This window comes from Oreochromis niloticus, unplaced genomic scaffold (genome assembly GCF_001858045.2).
Source record: "Oreochromis niloticus isolate F11D_XX unplaced genomic scaffold, O_niloticus_UMD_NMBU tig00007328_pilon, whole genome shotgun sequence".
NCBI classification, from domain to species: Eukaryota; Metazoa; Chordata; class Actinopteri; order Cichliformes; family Cichlidae; genus Oreochromis; species Oreochromis niloticus.
In genome coordinates this window covers 9,605-30,912 of record NW_020328491.1, presented here as the reverse complement: position 1 = coordinate 30,912, position 21,308 = coordinate 9,605, and the positions used below count along the sequence as shown (strand labels likewise).

Genomic DNA, 21,308 nt, shown 5'->3' with positions numbered 1-21,308 from the left:
AGCGGGAGATCTGCTTTCTGTTATCATGCACCTCAGATCTGAAATATGCTGCAAAAAGTATTAAACGGACATAATTTATTTTTTATTCTCATGTTTTAAATGACTAAATCTACTAATGCATTTTTTCATGGATGTTAATTGTCATCTCCTTTTTTGATACTTTTTTTACTCTGACGTATGTAGCTCAACAAACGAGATCTTCCCTTCCAAGGGCTTTCAAATATGAAATAGTAAATAAATAAATCCCAGATAAATGCAGGTATTTATTATGGGTCACATGAATAATACAGACAATTATATTTTCTTGATTATAGTAAATTTTGTAGAATCAAATGTTTTTGGGATAAATGAGGTTTGCTTATCATGTTTTACAGGTAAAAAAATGTTAAAAGTTTTAAACTATCTTTAGGCTACCAGAGATGTCTATAACAATACATTACGTAGAGAAAAACATTTTTGCAGCTTACAGAATATGTATAAAAACTGATTTAGAAGTACATGGAAAGTTTCTGCATCCATTTTCTGACTTGGCCTTTATCCGGGTGGGTTTGGGTTTGGGTGGATAAAGGCCAAGTCAGAATTCTCTGAGCAGCTGGAAAAAGCTGCTAATAAACAAAGACATCAGAAAGCAGGGGCTTTAGGTGTAGTCCCCGCTTTCTGACGCACTAATTAGATTTAGTAACTGACACCCCATACCAGCATTACATAGACACTTGGGGGCTGAGATGGTGGGTGGGGAGGGTGGGTGGTGTTAAAAGCACTTTATGTTTTGTAGATCTATTTTTTCAGACAGGGCACACACAGTCCTGTCTCCTTTGTGGGAAAACCTTCAAACTTCACCATCCTCAGCTGAAACAACAACATCTTAACACCATCTTCATGAACTGCTGAGCCAAACCTGATCCATCAGTGCTGGACTGCACAGATAACTACACGCCACAAGGAGACTGCTGTTTTATGAACTGCCATACCAGTGTGTCTTCAATGGAGAAGATGACACACCCATCACCTGACCTCCTGCCTGATCTGGAGACCATCATCATGCTGCCACACTACACACCTCTGAGACCATCAATGATGACTCATACTGAGGAAACTGTATTTGCTGTCAGAAATGCTCAGTGATCCTCAGAGCAGAGAGAGGTATGATTCTTTATCTTTGATAAAAAATGTCATTGCTTTTAATTCATTTAATTAATTTAAATCCTGATTATTGCATAAAGAATTACACACTCAAATGATTATACTTGTTGACACTTTTTGAGTTTTAATTCACATTATGGATTACAAATCTATGCTTTTTCTACTCTGTCTCTCTGTGCAGGTATTGCTGTCTTCTGAGTTCTTCAGTGTCCCAACTGAGACATTCAAACCTCATCACAGAGCTCCTGTCTTTCCTCACCATCATGTGAGTGTAAGATTGCTCTGGATTCTGGTTATGTGGCCTGCAGCACCTATAAGGTATTTCAACATTGTTCATTTTATAACTTATTTCTAGTTTTTAGGCCTTAACACAAATAAAATGTTCCTTTTTCTGTATTTTTTAGAACAAGCTCGTACAGTGTGCCTGCATTCCAGCTTCTTAGACTCTACGCAAGTGGACAGAGTATCAGTGTTTGGCCACCCTTACAGACACCGACTTCTGTCAACTCACTGCTACTGATCAGGCACCTCACTCCAGGAAGACAGAGGGCTGCAAGCCTGTCATCGTTTCCAGTGTGGCTTTGTATTCTTGGGGTAGTATCAGATTTTTCCCACAAATATTCAAAGGTAACACTTATTTTAAGCTTAGTTATTAAATCAAAAGTCTTCCCTTGTGTTAATTTTTTATTATATTTTTTTTGTTTGTTTGTTTTTCTTTTAGATTTATATGCAGTGATCGGATGTGGTGGAGCTTTGTTAACTGTGTGGAAAACATCTGTTTGTGATTATATTTACAATGAGGCTTTAAGGTGACAGTTTCCATGTAATTTCAATCCTTTTACTAAGCAAAAACATGTTTGTAATTAACATATTTTTTTCAGTTTTGTCTTTTGGATTTATGGTTAACATTCCTCCGTGACAGCAAATACTAAACTGGTCCAAGTAACCAGCATATCATTGGTCAAAGGCAAAAAGGACCACATGTCACACTAGCAATGAATTTTTGACTGTGTTTGTGTCACCAGATTTAACAAACAATATCAGACATATGAAACTGAACTCTGGATTAATGTGCAGATGTTTTTTGTGTTTTTTTTAAATTGTTGAATAATTATTTTGTAGGACAAACCCAATCTATTTACCCAAACAATGTAACTTGTTTGGGTAAATAGTGGATTAATATATCTAAGTCTATAAGTATAGCAAGCTGAATTCATACAAACACACAGCTCTAAATCCTGAATTGTAGGATGTACAAAAATGATCATGTGATTATTATGGACATTTAAATAACTATATCTATTGAACCATTACACATATTCTTTATAGAAATTACACAATCTCAAAATGTGAAAAAAGAAAGTGTTTAAGTGAATAAATAATGTGTGTTTGTATGAATCCTGCCTTAGTATGGGGTGTCAGTAACTACATTAGTATAGAGTAGGTCTAACAGTGGTTTTCCACATCTGCTCTAATATATATAGATAATGGGTCAGACATATAAAGTCATTTTGAAAAGTTCATAAAGGTCACATCCATTTATATATGTTCCTCTTTATCATTTTATATTAGGTCACACAGCTGACTTGAGTTTTGATCAGAGTAGAACCATAACATTCATGCTAATGGTTCTACTGTTTACAGTTACTTTATGATGGATTTCATCCTGGTCACAGCACTATGAGAAAAGCTGTTAAAGGTAAAGTTAACCCAATTAATACCTCATTATAAGTCACTCTATAACGCAAAGCAGTGATTATTTTCACTGTAATTTATTCCACAATAATGTTCTTTATTTGATCCCTGTTTCTTTAAATATGCACATCGATTGTTCAGCTGTGTGACTCTCTACACCTCAAATATATCACAATGTGGACTTCATTTCGACAGTATTTTGTAGATTGGTACCACATTTATCATAAAATCAGGAAACTGTAAACTAATTGAAAAAATGAAGCTTATGAAAATTTTTAATGTGGCATTGGAACATGTTGTTTATCCTTGCCAAATGGTATTTACACAAAACTCCAGCAAATCAGAGGATATATTTTTGTCTCTCACTTGCGTATATGCGCATATGTGTATATTTTTGCAGTTAATAGCCTATCATGTGTCTGCGCATCTTAGGGCCATAAACATAAACATGGCAAACAAGGATATGTTCACAATTCCAACAGATGCTTCAATTGTTTGTATAGATGTTAGATTCATTTGATTTGCATTTTCTATTAATATTTTTCTGTTTATCCCAAATGGGATTTTTATTTCTTTTGCCATTATTGTAATCATTGGAAACAACTGAATAAATATTTTGTATCATATGTTTCTAAAAGTATTTGAATGTTCTACTTTTCTACTACTGGTTTTCTACTTTCTAAACTTTCTTCCACTCTTTGGCATTTCAATAACATTATTTTTGGGTGTTTTTATCTCTGACCGCAGCATCTTGTGCATTTATTACCTAAATGTTGTTTGTGTGGGTTTTCATTTTTTGTTTTTTGTTTTTTTTGCCATTTTTAGATTTCACCAGCTGTGTAAACTCTGCAATTTTACCTTGGTTTTGTTCCACATCAGTTTATCTGCTGGCTGATTTTCTTCCTTTTCTAGTGTTTCTGGTAATTTTTAACAGTTAAAAAAGTAACTTTGAGGTTACTTCAGCCTTTTCAGCTGTTATCTGTTGACAGTTTTGCCTAATTATTACATTTCTGCAAAATTATAGCAGTTCTGATAACTTGTAATATTTCTGCTAAGTTTTTAATTTTCTACTAAATTATATTATTTTTGCTAGGTTACACAATTTTTGTTTGTTATGTTATGTTATGTTATTCTAAATTATTACATTTCTGCTAAGTTGTAGCTTCTGGTAAACTACAACATTTCTGCTGAATTGTGATGTTTCTTCTAAGTTATTGCATTTCTTCTAAGTTATTACATTTTTGTTTACTTGATGTTGTTCTGCAACGTTATTAAATTTCAACAACTTTTTAAACACTGACTTTGATTTCTTCAGCTTCTTCAGCTATTTTCAACTATTTTCAGCAGACAGCTTCAGCTTTAAAGCATCCACACTGCATTTTCGCAGGAAATGCAAATTTTTCTAGTTATTATTATTCTCCAGTTTCCGCCTGAAATTTTGCAGCGAATCTCGCCCCGCAGTTTTGAGACAACCTTCATATATGTTACCTCATTTTGTGCGGCCGGATCTGGAATGGTGTGCTATGACTTTTGGTGTTTATGAATTTTATAGTTTTTTAAATATTAATATTTTAGTGAAAATTTTCCCGCGCTCCTCTGCCGAACAGTTTTGACATTAGGGTTACATATGTTAGATCATTTTGTGCGGCTGGAGCTGGACTATTATGTCATGACTTTTGGTGTTTATGACTTTTATAGTTTTTTAAATATTAATATTTTAGTGCAAATTTAGGCCAATTCATCTTTTGGCGCCAAATAAACAGACTTCATTTGTGGTGTGTTGGCTCTCTCTAGTGGTATGCCGGGAGTGGTACAGCCTGTGTACCCTTATTTGGATTACCGTAATGATGACAATTTCAACGGTGCGCACAGCGTCGCTGCTTTCAGGAGCCCTTGGAATTTTTAAGGTTGCGCAAATCATTCAAAAGTTACGGTAATGCTTGGTGGAAAACTCAATATCCCACAATTCATAGCACGCCTCTACAGAGTGAACAATGGCGGCCACCACTTCGTTTTATATGTCTTTTATTCGTGTTTCTAGGTCACAAAATAAGCTTTTAAGATATTTTCAGGCGAGAATGTAGGTGTGTAAACTTCAAATATCTGCTTGTTTTATCAAGACATCCCATATTTAGCGACAGTGCTCTGACTACGTCGGTCCTGCCTGACAGCTAGCCGGCTACCTAGCTGGCTACCTAGCTAGCTGCCGCACTTGGCTGCAAATGGATAGCGAGGGGACTCTCTCTGTCGTTTCACCTCCCTGGTCTCTCGCAAATGCTCGCATAGAATCGGAGTTACAGCTGGATGTGGAAAAAATAACTGAGTTGTTTGGTGGTGGAGCTACAACAGAGGGCAGCTACCCACCGGTGTGTGACAGAAAGGACATGCCGCCAACGAGACATATGAGGCCGGGCAGGCGATTGCTAACGCGGTGGTCAATCATGGATCAGGGAAAGCGAAGGCAGGAGCGTGAGGTGAACTGAATTTCAGGTAAGAAGTTATGAACTGCACTCTATTTGGGTCAGATATAAACCGAGTTTAGGTGTAGTTTATTTAGCAGCAGTTCTCTTATGTGTTGCTGATAGCCGGCTAGCTAGCTAGCGCCGCTAGCATAGTTAGCTCGCGCCGCTAGCAACCCTTCGTGAAAAAGCACCCAGGCTTGGCTTATATTGAGGCGGGTGAAACTCGTGTCAGCACCCGGTCGCTCTCTATTTGGGTCAGATATAAACCGAGTTTAGGTGTAGTTTATTTAGCAGCAGTTCTCTTATGTGTTGCTGATAGCCGGCTAGCTAGCTAGCGCCGCTAGCATAGTTAGCTCGCGCCGCTAGCAACCCTTCGTGAAAAAGCACCCAGGCTTGGCTTATATTGAGGCGGGTGAAACTCGTGTCAGCACCCGGTCGCTCTCTATTTGGGTCAGATATAAACCGAGTTTAGGTGTAATTTATTTTCGTTGACCTTTTACAATCGTAATGCCACGGGAGTTTATATACAGCTGTGTGCGTACTAAGTTACTGACGTTGGACTTTATTTTATTCATTAGGGTTAGTTCATAGAGTTGCCGTGCCGTACAAACGGAATCGTCCCACATTCAGAGAAAACATTATGATTTATTCTGTCGTTACGAAGCCTCCCCTGTCATTCTCTCGCGTGTTGAAACGTCAATCATGAAACTGATCAATGATCGGCTGTTCGCTCTTATTTATCGCGCTAAACAACAGCAGCACGTTTAAGCTTGATCAGCTGTTGTTAGAATTCTTTTGATTTTAATTTCTAGTATCAGCTGATGTTTGCTGGAGCATGAAGATGAAATCAGGAGATGTCCTTACTGAATCATCAGAGCTGAACTGGTGATGGAGAAACAGGTTTACACTTTAGGTGACATGAATGAGTTGAAGGGAAGTTATGAGTTGTTTCTGAGAGACAAAGACCAAGCTCCTTTTTTGTGTAGCTGACAGCTGGTAACTGTGCAGGGGCGGATCTAGCAAAGCTTTTAGGGGGGGGGGAGCTAGGGCATTAACAGAGAAAGGTGGACATAAAGATATACTTTTCTTTCTTACTCTCATATAAAATATTTAGCTTTTATTAAATGCTTATCCGAATCTTACAACCAAAGTTTGTATAATAATACACAAGGTTGGCTGTAGACCATTGTTCATCATTCAGAACACTGTGTAAAAATAACAAAAAACAAAAAGTGAATGCAAAAGTGCATATATATTTATTTTATGTGTTTGATGTGTGTGTCGGGGCGTGGTCTGCAGTGCCGCTGCAGGGGAGGTGGACCCACGGGTGTAAAGTCTGTGCTCTCTTGGCTGTTTTTTGGGTGTGTGTTGGGCTATGAGTTGAAAAGCTACAGCTGCCTGTGTGGGTACACCAACCATGTGTGAAAAGTGGTCCATAACATAATGCTTCAAAGCGTGTTCATGCAAACATTGTTGGGTCTGCCGTGGTACAATGGGACTTCTGCTCATGAACCTGTGTGCACAGCGTCTGCAAATCGGGGCTGTACAAAGTCACTTCATCTTTACCCAAAACTGTAAGCTGTCATCTGTGAGGCGCGAGCGGTGTTTGTTTTTATCATAATTCATGGTGGAGAATGGCTGCTCTGCTGAGTTTTGCTCTCTGTAGCTGTATGAATGGCAAACTACACTGATTACCAGCGGCATAGGCACACATAAAATTTCTTCTGAAATTTTCCCTTTCTAGTTTTATTTTTATTATTGTATTGTGAAAAATAATCCATGAGTTTAATTCTGCTGTGATATAAATGGAGATCCCTCGGTATGTAAATTAGTCCGTTCTGTGGGGCGAAACAATTCAGATAAATTTAATACATTATTTGGTACCAATCACACAGAATCACTCAAATCAAATACTGACAGCATTCACACAGTTAAAATCACTCAATATGCTTTCATACAAGTATTTTGGACATGCTGTTCATAATCAGAAAGAGCAAGTCAAAGATTAACAATTGAAACCTCTAATCACTCTCACAGCACACACAAAAATGGAAACTAGTTCTTTATGCTTTTGGACTGGATTGGCTCGCTACAATCCTTTTAGTCCGGAAATTTTTACAGCGCTGTTATTCACTCTTGCAGGCCTGCTTAGAACAAAAATGAGAAAAAGAGAGCTGATTATTAGCTCATCAAAACACAAAACAAAATCACCTGACAGGATTTCTAAGTGCACTGTTACCATTTTAAAGTGCCCAATTCTAGACATGTCCATGTTTAATAAAACTTCCTCTATTAAAATAAAAACAAAAAACAATAGAGGTAGTAGACAACACCCAGTAACTGCGTCTGTCCTTTTACAAGAGAAGAAAAATAAACCCATATCGGACAATTCTCCCCATCTTAGACAAAATCTGACCATAAATGTCCTTTTCTAAGTCATGTTCTTCTCTTCACACAACTCTTGGCCTCCAAGGCATAAACTTTGGACTTATAACCGTCATATAAGTCCTCACAGCGCACCAAGCATGGAGAAAACTCAACCTCAGTGCTTCAAAATTCTCACACAAGACTCAAAAACTGTTTCTGTCATTTATCTGCCCAAGGACTTCATCAAATGGACCTCGCTTGGTCCAGTAATCTTCAGCACATGTATATCACTGCCGCCAGTGCTGATTTAAAAACAGTTTCTTGTCTCAATGCACCCAGTATTAACTTATCACATGGACTGCAGCCGATCCATCAATATCAACACAATTGTGTATCCCCATGTACACAACTTATTCTTCACTTGTATCACAGCACATCTAGTAATATTTTCACAATTACTTCAACATGGTAAACATTGATTTTCCTTTAAAATCAATTTACCATTAGAACTCAAGATCACAGCTGACTCGATTCTCTGAAATCCTGAGTCAGTTAAACACCTTGCTCAACTCAAGGTGTCCTTTTCTCGGACTTCCTCGTCCGAACTCACTCTTTTTACCCCGGCATCTCACCATTTGCTGCTTTCCTTTGTAGCCTGCTGCTTACTTGGCAGCCTCATCTGCTTTCTGGTTCCCTTGTGCCACCAATGTGGTTGCTTGAGAGTATCCTTTGCATTTTATGATACTGACCTCGTTTGGGTCATCCAGGACCTTTTCCAGTCCTCCCATTTCTTTCTTCTTTGAAATGTGAGCATTTGTTGCCGCTCTGAAGCCTGCTCTCTTCCATTGAGTGGGCTCCACGTGTGCTGCCCCAAATGCATAAGCTGAATCTGTGTATATCTTCGCTCTCTTTTCTTTAGCCAGTCTCAGGGCCCTGCTCAGTGCAATTTCTTCTGCTCTCTGAGCTGACTGTTGCCCCTTCAAGTCTCCAGGTCTCTCCGACTTTTCTTCAGCTTCAGCTTTCTTGGTGCAGTCATGTGGTTCTCCTGACTGCATCGGCTAGTTGATTCTCCACTGTGTCATATGCAGTGTTGGGACTAACGCGTTTTTAAGTAACGCGTTACAGTAACTACGTTATTATTGTGGTAACAAGCACGGTAACTAGTTATTATGCCAAAACCAGGAACGCGTTACTCGTTACTGGGATTTAGATAGGCTCGTTACTCGTTACTTCGTGTGGTGGATATCGGAGCTTCCACAGATTCAATAACATTAGCAAGTGGTGGAGGCCAGCAGGTGGATGAAGGAAAAGGGAGGCAAGAGGAGAGACCCGAAGCAGCCGCCGGTCCGCGTGTCAGGTGAACTGAACTTCAGGTAAGAAGTTATGACCTGCAGTCTATCGGAGTCAGATATAAACCAAGTTTAGGTGGAGTTTATTTTCGTTATTCTGACTTTTTCCGTACTGCGTGCTAGCTAGCATGACGGAGTTTCTATACAGCTGGGTGGGTGCTATGTTACTGATGTTGAACTTTATTTTGTTCATACGGTTAATTATTAGAGTTGCCAACCGTCCTTTAAAAAACAGAATCGTCTGGTATTCAGAGAAAATATTACGCGTTTCGTACTGAGGTGAAAAGGAACACAGTTTGTCCCGGACTTCAGCTACAATGAAAAAGACACAAAGCTGAAGCTGCACAGCTGCCTCTTCTTCTCTCATTCTCTCCTGTTTCTACTTCAATCATGAAACTGATCAATGATCAGCTGATCGGCTTTTCTCTCTTGTTTATTTATCGCCCACTTTGCGCCAGAAAGAGGAAACCAGCGGATGTTGTGCTAAACAACAGCAGCACGTTTAAGCTTGATCAGCTGTTGTTAGAATTTATTTCATATTAATTTCTAGTATCAGCTGATGTTTGCTGGAGCCACAGCTGTAAAGCTGCTGGTCATGATATCGGTTTGGTTATCTGGTGAGAGGGAAACATGCAGATGAAACCAGGAGATGTCCTTACTGAATCATCAGAGCTGAACAGGTGATGGAGAAACAGGTTTACCTTTTAGGTGGCATGAATGAGTTGAAGGGAAGTTATGAGCTGTTTCTGAGAGACAAATAACACCAGCATCCTTTTCTATGTAGCTGACAGCTGGTAACAGTGCAGGGGCGGGTCTAGCAAAGTGTTGCGGGGGGGGGCAGGTAGGGCATTAACAGGGAAAGGGGGGACAAGGAAATACTTTTCCTTATTATTCTCATTTAAAATGTCTCGCTTTTAAAAAAATAATTATCTGAGTCTTACAACAAACGATTGATAGATTGATACATATATACCATCAGAACAGTGTACATCACTGTCACAACAGTGTTTGTTTTCATTCAAAGGCTTTATGATTTTTCCTATAATGGTGGGCCGGTCTCTAGTCAAAATGCCCAGGACGATTTTTTTGTCCCAGTCCAGCTCTGTATGCAGCTCATCTGCAGTCTGGTGTTACCTACATCTTCCTATTCAGAAGGCAGAATTTCCAAGTTCTGAGTACAATCAAAAGCACCACGACTGCAGTTTTTGTGTTGGATGTAAAAAGCAGGCTAGAATCATGGCGGCGGTCAACGACGGTCCAGGCGTGGGATTTCTCTCATGGAAATGTGCACATTATTTTTTCCTATGTATTGGTAGGTGGCACAGTGCACTTGTGGCAAGTAAGCAAGCTAGAAGACTGGCAATCTTGCTGGGTATCCAGTTACAGAAGCAACACATTAACAAGAGAATTCTGAGTAAAACCAAAGTTACTTTCCCTAGTAACTAATTACTTTGAAAGTAACGAGTAACTTGAAGTAACTGAGTTACTTTTTTAGAGAAGTAACTAGTAATATAACTAAGTTACTAATTTAAAGTAACTTACCCAACACTGGTTATATGGTACATCATTCAGGAGCTCCAGTTCCTCTTTGTTTATGGACAGAGTCTGTATCTGTCCCTCTAGTTTCTTATTTTCCTGTTGCAAATCTTGCAAAGACTTTAGGATGCTCTTTACATCCTCTTTCATCCAACCGGATATTCCTTGGCACATGATCATCCATTTGCAACACTCACTGTGGTTCTCTTTCAATGTTTTCATCTCTGCACTGGTCTTCCTGTTCACTTACTGGCCCAGTGTGTCTTCATTCAGCTGCTTCAGTTTCTGTTTTCACTCTAGGGGTGAAACACAATAGTCAACCCAGCAATGTCAATACTGGATTCACCTGAAGTATGCACCAAGCCAACCACAATTATCAGCTCAACAATGTTAATCTTGCATTCACCTCATGAATGCACCAAACCAGCCACTTTGGTGTAAACACGCACAAAGCTTGAAAATCACCCCCTCTGTTCTCTCAGTTCTTTAATTCAGCTGCACACAGCTGTTCACTGAGAAATAGGAAGTCAGCTCAGGCAGTCAAAAGACTGAGCAAATATAAACTCTCTGCTGGTTTTAAAATCAATAAAAACAAAACGTCAAGATCCACTATCTACAATTCAACATCCAGTATCTCAACACTGTATGTTGTCACAGAGATCACCCACTGTAATTCGATTTTCATAGACCCAAAAGTAAGCATATTATTTCCCTAATCACAAGTGAAACCGTGTTTCACCCAGTAATACGTAATCAAACTTTAAAGTGAAACCAAAACTCTTCTTTTCGAAACTGAAAAGAGGAAGTAACCAGCACCCAATTCTAACTGCGTAGGCTGTTACTCAACAGCTCACACACACACAGAGACAGACCCAGGGCAATTCTTCCTGGATCATTTATCAACATTCAAACCAACACAGTCCGCACTGACTATTCTTCTGGACCTCAGCGGATCCACCAAACTTCAGACCACGCCGGATCTGTTAATATCAACAACGCTGTACACCCAGCTGATTCTACACTTCAGACCACGCCGGATCTGTTACTCCAGCACAATAAACACTGATTTTTTCCTTCAAAATCAGTTTACCAAGAGCCACAAAACCGTTTCTGACTATTTTCTGAAATTCTAAATCCCGTCTCATTCACTGCTGAAGTTCTAGTTCAATGAACACATGTGTCGCAGTTTAAAATTAAGAGGAAGTTGTTCACACCCAACAGCTGCAATGAATGTGTGTGTGTGTGTCTATTCGAACACAAGCTTTCTCAAATCACACAAAATATAGCATCAAAAAGTCCTTTTCTGACTCCTATTGTCAGGCAATTCATCACCTGAAAATCATGGGATCCGACACCATTTCAAAACCTGGGTATCTGCCAGGCAGTGATACACGCAACATTCAGTGTCAAATCAGTCAACCTTGACGCCTGCACTGACTCAGAGTAGACTCAGAAATATTCACTCAATACTTCTCACAACCAGCAATGTTTCTTTACAGGACCACAGCAGATCCACTGACATTTATCAACATTAACTCAGTAATGTCAACATTTATTCTTCTCAACATTACTTTCTCAGAAAACCTATCAAACACTTGGCTTCCTGAAATTCTGCCTCACATGAGAAAACCTTGCACAACCCAAGGTTTGTTTGTCGCACCTCTATGTCCAAGATTACTTTCTCTATGAAACAATAACTTTCACATAAACAAACAAATAAACAAAACAGTGAAGAAGGCGCAGCAGCGCCTCTTCTTTCTCAGGAGACTGAAAAGATTCGGCATGAGCCCCCGCATCCTCAGGACCTTCTATCGCTGTGCCATTGAGAGCATCCTCACCGGATGCATCACCACCTGGTATGGCAACAGCACCGCTTACAACCGCAAAGCTCTCCAGAGAGTAGTGTGAAAAATCTTTGGTTATTTCTGATGTCATAAATGATGCTCCAGAGTTTGCACTTGTTAAAAACATCTATATTGTAAATGCATCTGTGTATTGTTTTGAATGCCAGCCTCTCTCTACAGTTGGGTGGAATGATCAATATTTAGCTTATGAGGTAGAAGTTCCCTGTCTAGCTCAGGCAAATATTTTTGTGGATGCTGGAAATCTTGTTGATTATACAGCATACCACTATGTAAACTTTAGTAACAGCAAGTACATTCCAGTGAAGTATGATCTCACTGACATCATCAAACATCATTTTTGAGTCTTTTGTGAATATGTGGGCTGAAATATGTTTTTAAACACTGGCAAAAAATTATTGTTCTATTTACTTTTTATTTTACTTTTGGCGCAATCTGTTCAGTGCAACACAACTGAGAGGGAAACAATTTCAGTGTTTTGCCTCTTTTTCAATGTCACATTGATATGGTTTGACTGGTATGTAAGAAAAATAAATACACTGTGCTTAAGATACTAAGACTCATAATAATGCAATGTTGGGCATGTTATTAACCTGCAGTTCTCAATAAAGTAGATTTGATGTCTTGATTCAAGTTAGGTCTATTTCTTGAAACAAGATGATACAGCTTTTACAAATAACACAGCAGCTTAAAACGTTTATGAAATTCCAAAAAAAGCTTGTTTTGTGTGAGATATGACTCAAAACAATATGTTTTCAAGAGTTTTTTACTTAACAAGATATCCAAGATGTACTGTCTAAAAACAAGTTCCTATATATCACTGAAACGTTACTCTTTAGCTTATTATGGCTTATTTTAAGTGTGATTAGATATTTTGACTTGAAATAAGACAAATATACTTGGTAAGATTTTGAGTTTTTGCAATGTAGAGGACAAGTGGGGCTATGACTGTATGTTGCAGCTGACTAAAGGTGCAGTGAGTACTGGCAACTGCACTCTCTTGTCTAGTCTATTTCCCCCAATCCCAAAGCAGACAACAATTGGACCATTTATGCCAAGAAAAGACAACTATACATGTTTTAAGTTTTCAACGGATGATGTAAAGTACAAATTGGGAGAAATTGACCCAAGCTGGTGTTCTGTCACACTCACGGGAAGAACCATAAACAATGTAAGGTTGTATTATTACTGTGGACATAGCACTCTTTTGGTTCGGGTTCCTCTGAGAAGTGAAGGGACGTGTGCTATGGTGCGACTGGGAGCTCCACTCATGCTAATCGGAAACAAGGTAAAAGCCATTCCACAACGCAATACACGCACTTTAGCAGCAAAACGTAAGAGACACATTTTGGCAAAAAGAGACCCAGGGGACACGTTTATGATCCTAGACTGAATTCACCCACCTGGATCGACTCAATAGGAGAGTTCCAAACGAGTATAAATTAGTGGACCAAGTAGCTTCAGGATTTGAAAGCATATTCATGTGGATAACGCCCAATAAGAATGTTGATCGCATTAATTATGTTCACTACAATGTGCTGAGACTCTCTAACCTAACCAGGGATGCCATGGAAGGGTTCACAGAACAATTGGGTCCGACCTCGTTGATGGGGGTGCAAAATCAAATGGCCTTGTGTTGGGTCTGTGTTTCCACAAGCCCCGCTGGTTTTAGAGACTTATTCATCATGAAAGAAAACAAGACAGTCAGCGATCGATCGATTTTCCTTGCAAGGGAGGTCTCGTTGGTGTCTACTACGAAAATGACCCCAACTCCGGCCTCCTCCCGCTGCCTTTTATTGAGAAACAGTTCACACAAAACGCATCACAGCAAACCAACGCCCACATGGTTCTCAGACAAGGCATTGTATGTATATGTGTGAACTTCTGTATGTATGTAAGAATGTGTGTGCGCGTGTGTGTGTGTGTGTGTGTGTGTGTGTGTGTGTGTGTGTGTGAGACCTCCTGCTGGGCAGGAAGCTTACATCAAAAAGACCTTCACAAGGATGTGTCTGTAATAAAAGACTACAGCCCCCCACCCAGAACCTCGAGAATCTGGGGAGGGGGACAGTGAAATTCTTTTCATCCCACAGTTAAACAATGTAGAGATGGATGGTAAGCATAAAAATGACAAACATTTAACAATTCACTCTAACATTCCCTCCTGTGTTGTGATTTTTATGCTCCAAATTATTCCTATGTAGTATATTCTTAGCCATGCACCTCTTGCTTGACATTTTCAGCACAGGTGTCATTTATACACAGGCTTCTGTCATGTCATTCATTTCAGTCAATTCATATTGTTGTAAGAGTACATAATTAACAAATGTATTAGGAATCATCTGAGTTCGCATTGATCTTATACACTGTAAAATGCATCCTATACATAAGCGAATCAATCTCAACAGTCCAAAATCAGGAGTTAATATTTTCAAAAGAAGATGCCACCAAGGACCAGACATTAACCAAGCTATCCAGCCTTGTGGTGCATCTACTCCTGTCATGTGATTCATTATGTATTTCTGCAAGTAAACAACTGAATGTAAACAGTCAAACAAGAAGAATCAACATTCTCAAAAATCATATGTCACTACAATCCAACTGTATACAGACATAGGCATTCAAACACATCAGTTGACTTTATTGTTTGTCCATGTGGCTCTCAGCTAACTTCAAAGCTGTAGCCTGGTCAACACCCTTCTTTATGACTCCTACCAACCCCCCAAATCTTCTCACTATAGGCATCCTGTGGGGGTTAGAGTCAACTGGTGAATTATCTGCATTTACAACTCTTATCCTGTCCTGTTATCACCGCAGAAAAAGCTTTGTAAAGGAAATTGGATCAAGGTGTTTGATCTTCTTGGCTCACAACCTCAACCAGCTTAGAGAAGTGTTCATGATGTAAATGTAGACAAAAGGCTTCTCTGTTTACCAGTGATGGGAATAACGGCGTTACAAATAACGGCGTTACTAACGGCGTTACTTTTTTCAGTAACGAGTAATCTAACTAATTACTATTCCTATCGTTACAACGGTGTTACAGTTACTAACAAGGAAACGCGGTCCGTTACTATTTTTCAACAAACAGACGGTTGAAGCTGTGTTCAGCTTACCGCATCTTATATCAGCTGCACGGAAGTAGCTGTAAGTAATCTGGACGCTACAGCTTTAAGCAGCTGCGCGCTCCCGCGGACGGTAATCACGATCACTGTCTAGCACAACACCTGGAGCTAAGGAGGCAAAACAATCGCATGAGTGCTGCTGTTTGACTGAGGAAGAATAAAGTAATCGTGGTAAGCCAATCACATGACCACTTAAAGACAAAGCAACAAGGTGCCAGTTTTAAAATTGTGTCGATAGGCCACGTAAAACCAGAGTCATGATCAACAATATATACGCAGCGTTTTTTCCTCAATAGTTTCGCCACGTTAGCGCTAGCAAGCACTCTCTGCTTATGAGCAAAAAAACAAAACAAAGTTTTAGGAGTGACGGCGAGAGAAAGAGAGAGAGAGAAAGAGAGAGGGAGAGAGAGAGAGCAGGAAAAGAGAGAGAGCGAGTTTTGCGATGTGAGAGATTTGTGACGTTTAGCGTGTTTGGAGTGTGTAGTTAATGTGTTGTCTTGTGTAGTTAGTGTGTAGTGTTGTGGATACTTTTGTGTTGTGTGTCAGAACAATGAGGCGACTGCTGTCTCCAGGTAGAAACAGGAGTGATACACCTGCTGCTGTCAGACCTGCAGGTATCAGGCTGTGATGTTCTCCTTTGTAGTGGACAGAAATGATTTTTTGGAGTGGCACAAATAATTTGTGTGGCATCTTATTGAAGAACAGCTGATTGTTCTGTAAATAATTTGAAATGGTTATTTTAAAAGGGGGTAAAAAGTAAATGGATGCAAATAACTTTGTTGTTTGCAAAACTTGTGCATAGGATTTTAAAATTGACAATTAATATTTACATTTGAAGTTGTGAAATATGATTCATTAAACATGTTTATGGTTGTTACAGTAAAAATATAACTTTTTCTACTGTGATTTTATGTTTTTTGTCTGATTTTAGATCAATTCTGGTTATACAGTATGATAAAATGAGAACATAACTGTAAATTCAGGCACGTGAGGTTGCGCTAAAAAGAATGATACCAAACAAGGCAAAGTAAATAGTTTTTAAAGGTAAAATGTGGAGAGAAAATCAAGAGTAGTAAAAAAAATGGCCAATTATACCCTGGACGCCGGAGGGTTAAACGTTCTTTGTTTTGTTTTTAAGTAACGCAATAGTTACTTTTCCAAGTAATTAATTACTTTTAGAATATTGTAACTCAGTTACTAACTCAGTTACTTTTTTGAAGAAGTAACTAGTAACTGTAATTGAATTACTATTTCAAAGTGTAAGGAGTTTTCCTGTAATGCAACTCAGATTGGAATAAATGACACTCAGACAGGTTTTACAAATTAACGTGCACGGGAGAGAACTGGACAGGCGCCGTTCCTTCGCTTGACCTCAGTTGCTCTCGTCCGCTCTCCCGTAACACTGCTCTTTTATTGTGGTTACATGAATATGCATAGGTTCATTAACATATGACGTATACCTTGTGTGTGTGTGTGTGTGTGTGGGGGGGGTCGAGATATGACCCCGTGAAGACTCCCCAAAGCTGGTGCCAGGAGTCTAGCGGTCCATCTAAACAAAAGGCTCTTAGACTAAAACAGATACAGAGTAGGTGTCCTCCTATACCATAAATCAGTAAGAGAAGGTACAACCTCTCTCATGCTCCCAGGATGTGTGTGTGAAAGTCAGAGAGCTCTGGAATGCACACAAAGCTTGCACAACGTAACTTCTCTAGTAAAAAAGAGCAAACACATCTAGAAAACCTTAAACAAAATGTACTTCTAAACATAAACATAATAAAATCTTTCAACATTCCCTCCTGTTGTTTGATCTTTTCTCCTATATATACATATACATAGCAACTCACTAACACTGTATCAGTCTATGGCCACTTGTAAAACATTTTTAGCCAGGACATCATTAATTAGTGGGTTTTGTGAATAAGTTATATCCAAATGTCTATCTCATTATCATCTTCTTCATTCTGTGGTAGGGTGATGTAAGCATTAATTGAAGCAGTTACCATTTTTGACACCATGTTCTTCAAACAAGGTATGACGCATGAAGTAGAAAGACACAATAACAATAGTAAAACACCAACTAAAACAAGTCCTTTAAACAGCAGGGATTTCCAAGAGCCGCTTAACAACCACGTGAGCCAGTCTTCTGTGTTTGTAACATAGTCTTGTTGTTGTGCATCCCTGAGTTGTCTAAGTATTTTCAAAGCATCAGTCATGTTGGATGAGTGTACATTATCTGGAATGTACGTGCAGCATGTGTTGTTAAAGAGTATGCAGAGTCCTAATAATAATAATAATAATAATAATAATAAGCAGCAAATTTCTTGTAGCTTAACAAGATTCATTGCCTTAAATTTAGCCAGATTATCTTGTCCATCTTGTTTTGAACATTACAAGCTAGTTTCCAGTCTCATGTGTGAGATGATTAGACTTGTTTCAAGTATATATTACTTTTCTTATTTAGTCTGTAAATCTAAAATGAACCATTTTACATTTATTTCAAGCAAAAATAGCTTTTAGATAGAGTGTAAAACAAAAAAATATCTTAAAATAAGATCCATTATCTCACTGTTTGAATCAGAGCGAAGGACATGAGGGAGCACGTTCGGACTGGATTCTGTTAAGGTAATTAACTTTTGCTTGCAAACATTTAAGGTTCTTTTAGCTTTGACTTACTGTAGTAACATCAGTCGTGGTCAAATATTAAGTTTTACCAAGGCAGTATTATCAGTTTACTACCAATGGGTAGTTAGCCAAAACTGCCAGCCAGCTAGCTAGCTTAGTTCATTCAGAATGCTGAATTGTTAGCATGCAGTGAGAGTTTAAAATTATTAATGGTGCTAGTTGGGTAAATTTAGTTTCATATACTTAACATAGCTATACAACAAAAGAACTACAGTTGATATCCGCCTTTGCAAAAGTCAGTTTTGCATGTCCCACCCACGGACAATAAAAAGCTGCAGTGGGGTTCCCCCCCCCTTTCTTAAGCCGCGCGCTCTCTGTCTGCACTGTGCTTGGTGTGTTTGTGTGTGCAACTTGGGAGGACCGATACTGGTTTGAGACAAATCTCACAATCGGGCTCGTAACTTTACAACGCCGTTTTCGAATTCACTTATGGATAACTTAAGCCTACAGCTCCAGCACCAGTCAAACTGTCGGCTTACATCCAGCGTTCTCTGCTGCTTAATTTTTTTTTTTGTTATGGAAAAAGACAGGGGTGTTGGACAGATCTATATTTAACTTAAATGAGGATTTACTTAAGTCATCAAGAGTTAACTCTCAAAATTACATTTAACCAACATGAGTTTATTCAAATTTTATTTGCAAGTCCAGTTTGGGTAATGAAATTAAAGATAACACAAGGGAATAAAATAATGCACATTTATGAATGACATCTTTACCTATAGATTTACTTTAAGCTTCATTTCCGACAGATCATGATTAATCATATAAACTATTGTAAGTTGGAGATGTGAACTTACTTCCAATTATTTATGTTGTAAACTATTAATATAAATCAGGTCACTTTAACCTTGCTGAACCGAGGTAATATTTTTTCTTATGGATGAAGTGGCCTAATCTGAGCTTTGATCATTTGTTGAATGACTTGACAAGCAGTTGGGCACTATTAGTTTTAGTTTGAAAACTAGTTTGGAATAGCCTTGTCATAAATTTTATGTGAGCAATTTTATAAGACTTAACCATGGAAGAACAGTGAAATGTATACATTTAAAAGAGATGTACAACTTTTACTGACTTATTTACAGCTGCCAACATAGATGAGGTCTTGCTCCACACCCTCAGTAGGGACGATTTAAGGGACCTACTTCCAGGGCCTGAAAATTTTATGAGGAGGAAACAGTTGTGGGCTCAAGTTCACAAAGAGGCAAGTTTTGCCGCTTTTGATTGAAAAACACCTAGCACAACACATTTTGTTTAGGACTCCTGTAATATAACTATTTTTGTTTTCTTATTTAGGATGAAACTAAAGAAAAGGTGTCTCATGGATATCTCACCATGTGACCAGGGAGAAGATTATGATGCAGATTCAAGTGGTGGATCGAACATGCTTTTGCCACCCAGGAGCAGTTCTGGTGACAACAGTTGTAAGTGAACGATTACAATTATGGCAATAATATTGAATATTGAACTGAAAGTTGATTTAGTTCTTTCTTTCCTGTTCTGTTTAAACATAGCCCTGTTCAGGGCACTACCAACTCTCTTCCTATCACAAGCTGCACCACCCAAGAAGATGGGACATGTCAGTGAAGCACTGATTCATGTCCTTCAGGTCTGGTTTCTTCATATTTGTTATCAAATAATGTCCCTAAAGCATTCACTTTAACAGTTTATTTGGCATATGGCCTTTTTATCCATGCAAGTCCTGCAACAATGTAGTTTATATTTGGAAAAGTGTGCAGAAATCTGAAATGGCACAAACACTGATAGATCAAAAATTTCAATAAAAAAATAATAAAGAAAATCATAAAGAAATTAAAAACAAAATGGAAATAATTACATATTTAACTATCACAGGTGCAGTACCTTTGTCATTTCCTGAAGTGTGTAAAGACATAATCCTAACAGTGATGAGGCAGAATTTATTACATTTTTCAAACATGAATATTTGGGATTTTCTATACAGTATTTGTCAATCTAAAGAAAAATAACATTAATATGGTCTGTAGCGCATCTGATCTATGGTTGTCATCATTCATATATCACCCCAGGGGTGCACCCCAAAGGGATCAATAAAGTAAAGTCTACTTGTGGTTAAGTATTTGAACTACCCTGATAGCTTTGGAGTTTCTCCGTACATTGTACAATTTTGTCTTTGTTTTTCTTTTGCCAACAGAAGATCCAGCGTCAGCCCTGTTCAGCTCTTTGAAGGGTCCCGCTGTCTTATTGCAGTTGGAACCACTCCCATCACCACATTTGCCACAGATGACCTTGGAGAAGGTTTGCTGTATCTTATGGCATACTACTACACCCTGCATCTTACCTATCCTAAATGTGTGGCAACGCTTCTGTCTGTCATTCAGACAGAAGCGTTAAAAGACAAAATCCATGAGCAAGACACCACAGGCTCATACAAAAAAGTCATGGCAGGCTGTAGGAATTTTTATTGAAACATAGAGCTGTTTGAACAAGATTTAGCTTAGGTCTGTGTTGGAAGGTTTGGACCTGATAGCTTTGAAGTTGAAATTGATACTTGAATTTATTTATTTATTTTTTAATTCTTTGTTCTGTATTACATTAATAAAAGTACTTTTTTTCTTTAAACACATCTGTTCTGCAAATTCTGTTTAAAATTTCAAATGCTCATTTTATATGTTGAGTAGTTAACTGGTTTAACAGTTCTAAAAGGAACACAAAATAACAATGTTACACTTACAATGTGTCTTTAAATTTTTGTATACTATGATTGACTGAAATATTTGTTACTGTTTGGAGAGTTTGTTTCCAATAAAGGTCATGCACACAGTATACTTTGCCTGCTTTCATTTGGTATACAGGCTTTGTCCTGTTTTAAGATTAAAAAGAAGAATTCGCTTGTTTAGTGGGTCTTGTTTTAAGAGCTTTTCTCTCAAAGTAACATAAAAAATGAAAACTTAATTAAAGCACTTACAGACTTATTTTGGGTTTGACTTAACAGAGTTCTTGGAATAGCTAATTCACGACTTGTTTTAAGATATCTCTTACTTGTCTAAAGTCTAGATATATTTTCTTATTTTGAGAATTCTTATCAAGTGTAATTTTCTTACTGCACTGGCAGAT

General features: G+C 38.4%; 2 long non-coding RNA genes across 2 annotated transcripts; both read left to right on the top strand.

The window, feature by feature from the left end:
* The first annotated feature begins 1,402 nt into the window (after nt 1-1,402).
* Nucleotides 1,403-2,261, top strand: LOC109201121 (uncharacterized). The gene is made up of 3 exons (XR_002061119.2): nt 1,403-1,461; nt 1,548-1,770; nt 1,865-2,261. It is a non-coding gene; the product is annotated as an uncharacterized LOC109201121 (long non-coding RNA).
* Nucleotides 2,262-17,855: 15,594 nt separating this feature from the next.
* Nucleotides 17,856-21,017, top strand: LOC109201122 (uncharacterized). Its single transcript, XR_002061120.2, has 3 exons — nt 17,856-19,636; nt 19,727-19,821; nt 20,386-21,017. It is a non-coding gene; the product is annotated as an uncharacterized LOC109201122 (long non-coding RNA).
* Nucleotides 21,018-21,308: the final 291 nt, after the last annotated feature.